Source organism: Amphiura filiformis, unplaced genomic scaffold (genome assembly GCF_039555335.1).
Source record: "Amphiura filiformis unplaced genomic scaffold, Afil_fr2py scaffold_151, whole genome shotgun sequence".
Classification (NCBI taxonomy): domain Eukaryota; kingdom Metazoa; phylum Echinodermata; class Ophiuroidea; order Amphilepidida; family Amphiuridae; genus Amphiura; species Amphiura filiformis.
In genome coordinates, this window is record NW_027305615.1 from 99,916 (window position 1) to 106,115 (window position 6,200).

Sequence of the window (6,200 nt, forward strand, 5' to 3'; positions counted from 1 at the left end):
TATTTGTCTGAAATATAAACGATGCATGATGATGTAGATGATTTGATTATGAATTAGATTATTCCCCGGAAAGCACAACCCATACCTCTTACCTATGTTCCCTCCGCCACCTATATATAACCTCCTCCTCCCCCTCCCCCCACACTCGATATCGACTCTTCCCTATTATTCCACTCCACTCTTGAGCCCTCCTCTCCCCCTCCTTCCCTTCCCACTTCCAATGCTCTCTCCCCTCTGTTTCTCTTTCTCCCTTACCCTTACCCCTCCCCCCCCACACACACACACACACACACACCCCCCCTACCCTCTTTCCTGGCGATCTCTTCTATCTCTCTCTCTATTCTCCAATAAATAAATTGAATAAAAGTTAGTTTAAACCAGCTTTCTATGATATTGATCTTCCGTCATGCGACATGCACATAAAATTAGTTGTGCATAATAGTGTTTATATCAATGAAGTCATAATCTGTCAAGTGTCAAGTGGCTATTGTAATGTCTGTGGAAATATTTCGATGGTCTATATATTTTCACAGTGAAATCAGCTTAGGCTAATTCGTAGTCTCAAGTCAATGCTTTCAAACTAAATCAATGCTTTCAAATGTAGACTGCTTTGTTCGACTTCTCTGCTCGTGAATATTGCACTGCGAAATTTAAACATTTCTTTTGTATACTTAGAGTAGGTAACTTCAAATCAAATAATTTTACGATCCACACCACTTATAAGAAACTGAAACCAAAACCGAAACTGACTGACACAAATGTTCGGTTTTAAACAAAAGGTAGAAACAATGAGTTCGATATCTTATGATTCAAGTGGTTAGGCAGGACAATAGGAAACCACGTGACCAAAACCAAAACCAAAACTAAAACTATATATTTGAAATGAGGCACTCTCATAAATATTGATTGGCAACATTTTCCAATATGTCAGCGCTCAAATCTGACACAATAGAACAATAGACCCTTCAGTGCGTTGGACTCACCCTACACACACGCCACACTTCCGCACAACCCATCGATTTCTAAACACAACGCTCATCACACCACTCTTCGCCATACATACATTCTCCCAGCCACATTTCCCTAACATATTAATATGAAATTTCGAACCCACGCTGCACTGCGCCGCTATCACGTATACCATATGACCAGCGCCTTAGACCGCTCGACCACGAAGGACTTGATAGTGTCATCGTGAAAATTTAAACATATAATATTAATAAATCGCAACTTCATTACTACATCATATTTTGGAATTTTATCTGCTTAAAACATTAATGTGTATTATAATAAAGCTTCCATTATTTATATTGTTGAATTCTCAAGCGCATAGAGACAATTAATACGAGGGTCCTATGAATAGGCCTACACACACAATACATAAAATCGATTTTGATATCGACCACGTGCTCTGCTGTGCACGTGGTTGTTTTACGAAGTGCATCCGAACTCCATTTTGAAGCAAATGCTTTTGACAAGGCATTGGATTGTTCCAGTTTGCATCCTAAATCCACATTAGACCCCTAATTTTATTTACGAAATCAAAAGATTAGATTATCATGACAACAAAACGGTAATCTTTTGTCGGGTCTAATGTGAAAATTACATAAAAAATTACAGTTTTTACAGAATTAATATTTACTTCATTCCAAAAAAATGGCGTATATAAGATTGAAATAAATTCTATACTAGATCAATTGTGACGCAAGTTGTTATCAAAAATTGTTGTGATAGATGTACAGTTAAGGGTAGACGAGGTATTGTTGATCGAAGCAACCTAAAAATCGATTTTCATTATCTATATCAATATATTATTGAAAATTAACGCCTTGATGTTTTGCAAAAGTTCATTCTACAAATCATATACTTTGCAAACTTGCTTAATTTATTGTTGTTAATAAGTTATGTACGTTTTACAAAAGTGTTGTTGTTTCAGCCCTCTTTACAACGTAACTCAAGAACCGCAGCACCTATAAAAGTGTATCTGTGATATTTTAATTCTTCTACACGCTCGCTATGAATTTAGCAATGCAGTTTTTGCCAAAGCTCACTGCCATTCGTAAGATGCTGTGAACTACCAAATTACAACAGTTTAAAAAAAGTAATAACCTTAATATTCATATATTCCATTACCTATCTGATGGTGCAGTTTTACACAGAAAATATTTATTTGAAAAACCTGCCACTCGGCTTTTTTCCGGAAAGGTCACAGGGTCGCCGTGACCTGTGCAATAATTACAATTACAATTTTTCTTATTCTAACAGCAAGCGTTTCTAAAATGCAGTATGGCGAAATGTGGTGTAAACGCTCATATACTCTCACATCCAGATTATGAGCCCTCACACACACATAAACACACCCCTTCAATGAAGTTACATTCAATTCAATGAAAAACAAGACATTGCACATAGATTGGACCAGCCAAATTGTAATAAAAAGAAATCAAATATGATAAACTAGATAAATATGCTGCTACATAATCATGATGAAAACACATCGTCAATGAAAAACACTAATGGACAACCCCCCCACCTCACAGGCAAACTAAAGCAACTTAGTCAACCATACTGCAGTTACTGTCCGTTTTCCTATACACAATACACAGAGCTCTCACCATTGACGCGCGACCTTTACAAATAGTGTATGTTAGAAGTATATTGCATTTGCCTAGTTAACATCACTGTGTGAAAAATAACCGGCCAATATTTAAACTATTCTCCAAACTTCTAGCAAATATATTTCTCTAACATGACCTAAAATTACAGCTAGGTTAGATGTTCAGAAATAGTCGCACTTTCGTAAAATATGAGTGAGGGCAAGGCATAGCTAGCTCATAGCTAGCCAACTCACCGTGTTAATTGAATAGAGATTTGACCGAAAATATTGAGCTATATTGGTAACGGACCGCAGAAAACGATACAAGCTACATTTAAACTATTCTATGAAATTCTAGAAAATATAGTTTTGTAACATGTCCTAAATTTTTAGCTAATTTAGGTGTTTGGAAATATAGTCGCACTTTTGTGTTTTAGGAAGGATATGTAAACGACAGATAACACCAAAAATATGAAGAAATTATTTCCAAACCGTGTTAAGTCGACAATCATTATGTTGCTCATTTTCAAGAATGCTGGTTACAAAAAGCAGACCATTGTCTCATTTCGTGAACAAAGGTCCACATACCATTGTTTCCTTGCGTTTCCTTTATAATCGGTTACCCAACTGAAGCTGTATTATACCAGTTCATTGCGATACCGCACATACGTATAAAAAAGATCCGATTTAATCAGTTGAGCTGTTTCAATGAGTGTTATCTTGGTTTAATAGCTTTGAAAAGACTCAGATTGTGCAGATTGATATTGCACTCTACATGTATGACGCCGGGATGTGAGGAAATTGGCAATCCATGGGATGAGCTCACTTCTAACACCAAGGTTATACAGCTTTTGTATGGCCAGGGTTTGGTCGACGCAGTCGAAAGCCTTGGAGAAGTCCGTCACCACCAACGTACCGACTGTGTTAGCTTTATCAGTACCCTTGTAGAGCACATCGAGAAGTTCTATCATACAGTGAGTAGTTGAGGATCATTTAATGCTCCCATACCAATTACGATCAATTGTGCTAAAAATATCCGCAACTATCCATCAGGAAACAAAACTTTCACTGACCTTAACCAGAAGAGCAGTTAGGGAGATAGGCCTGAGCTTAGCACTTGTTGCTGGCATATCTTTAAGGATAGGCACAATAGTGGCATCCTTCCATATTTCTGGAACATAACTCTCAGCAAAGGATGCATTAAGTATGTCAGCAACGGGGGTACTAAACTCACATGCAACTCCTTTAAAAGTTTACCTGGCAGTCCAGCAGGACCGGCTGATTTCTTAGCATTCAATTTTCTCAATTCTCTATACATCTCTTCAGACATGAATTTGAGGTGGTGGCTTGGAAGGCAAGAAAGCAGGTAATTCGCCATGATTGACAGGGGCCTACTTTGCGAAACAGGAGCAAAGTTCAGGTTAATTGCTTCAGCAATTGCTTTCTCGTCATTCTGGGGAATGCCAGGTGCAGAGATAATAGGGCGCTGCCTGTTCTTGTTGCAGATCATTTGGATGCCCTTGTGCCAGCCTGATGGATCACTGTTTTTGAGGTTCTGGAGACGGTCTCTATAATATTTTTTGGCTTGGCTAATGGTACGAATCACTTTGTTGCGAAGAAAACGCCAAAAGTAAGTTTTGCCCTCTGTAAAAGCAGCTTGACGTTTTTTAATGAGGTTTTTGATCTCAGGAGTGATCCATGGTTTATCTGGTTCTTGATTTCTTTTATGACTTCATGAACTTGGTGATTTTCAGTGCTCCACACCTATCAAAAAACGAACTGGTTAAAATGCTTCTATTTTCAATATTGAACTATTTTGTATTTTTAACTAGCGACATTATTTCACTGAAACTTAATTTTACCATAGGTAACAGGTTACCACAACTATACTACAGCAATGTTGAAAAAAAGAGAGAAGCTACATAGTATTAAAGTGGCTAGTATCCACTGTAGAAGAGCTTATTTAATTTATTTAGGCGTACCAGACTGAGTACAGGGGCGTAGCAAGTGGGAGGACAGGGTGGACGAAGTCAATGGGCCCGAGCAAACTGAGTGAAAATGAAATAAGAGGGAAAAGAGAAAGAACAAAAGAAAGAAAAGAAGCCCAAGTATTCTATTAGAGTGGGCCTGGATTAATGATTATACTTGGGGTTCAGGTTCAGATGTTAATGAAAGCAGAGCCTCGATGACTGAAAGAAATTGTAACACTTACCATACTTTAAACAATGTAGCTCTAATTTTAATTATAATGGACAATACGCACATGTACGTATTGTCCATTAAATTGATTACCCCGCAAACACAAAAACGTTTTAAATAAGTTATATTTTGGCTTTTGGTTTAGGTAAAAACGTTTTAATAACATCAAAATGTCGGGTTATATAAAGGTCATAATAACGCTTTAAAACGTTTTGTATAAAAACACACTACAACAATATTTCTAAATGTTTTCAAAAAATGTTATTGTAAACTATTTTTGCAAACATTTTTGCCAAATATTGTGTCAATACTTAAATAACATTATGTTAAAACATTTGAGCCCAGCAAACACAGAAATGTTCTTAAAAGGTTTTTTTTCAAATGTAGCTCTAATTTTAATTATAATGGACAATACGCACATGTACGTATTGTCCATTAAATTGATTACCCCGCAAACACAAAAATCTTTTAAATAAGTTATATTTTGGCTTTTGGTTTAGGTAAAACGTTTTAATAACATTAAAATGTCGGGTTATATAAAGGTCATGATAACGCTTTAAAACGTTTTGTATAAAAACACACTACAACAATATTTCTAAATGTTTTCAAAAAATGTTATTGTAAACTATTTTTGCAAACATTTTTGCCAAATATTGTGTCAATAAAAATAACATTATGTTAAAACATTTGAGACCAGCAAACACAGAAATGTTCTTAAAAGGTTTTTTTCAAAACCTTTTAATAACATTTAAATGTCGGGTTATATAAAGGTCATGAAAAACGTTTTTAAAACGTTATTGAAAATATTTTGGGCAAACATTTTTCGCAAAATATTTTTTCGACCCCAAAATAACATTATGTTTAGAATGTTTTGTATCAAGTTTTAAAGAATGTTTTTGGAATGTTATTAAAACGTTTTTATACCCTTTATATAAACCGACATTTAAACGTTTTCTGTAAAACATTTTTGCTTGCTGAGCAGTAGATTATCAAAAATGTTTTTAAGGTTATGAAAACGTTTTATACTCTTAATATATACCCTTTATATAACCCGACATTTAAACGTTTTCTGACAACCTTTTATAACCTTTTGCGAATGATGTTGAAAACGTTTTGTGCTTGCTGGGTACTTAAATTAACGAAACTAAACACTAAAGTCGTAGGCAGACTCCGAGTATAATAGTGTATGTAACATCTACGTTATTTAATGTTTGATGACGAAAAATCGATAATATATTATCGATTTTACGTCATCAAACATTCGTTAGAACTTAAACATTACTGGAAATAGAATGGCAAGCATCAAGTGCGTTGCACCTCGCATTCCTTGGTTAGAAACCAGCTTCACGTCATTAGTCCAAGATGTTGGTGGACGTCCTCTTCCTCGTTTGCCTTCCATAGGCCC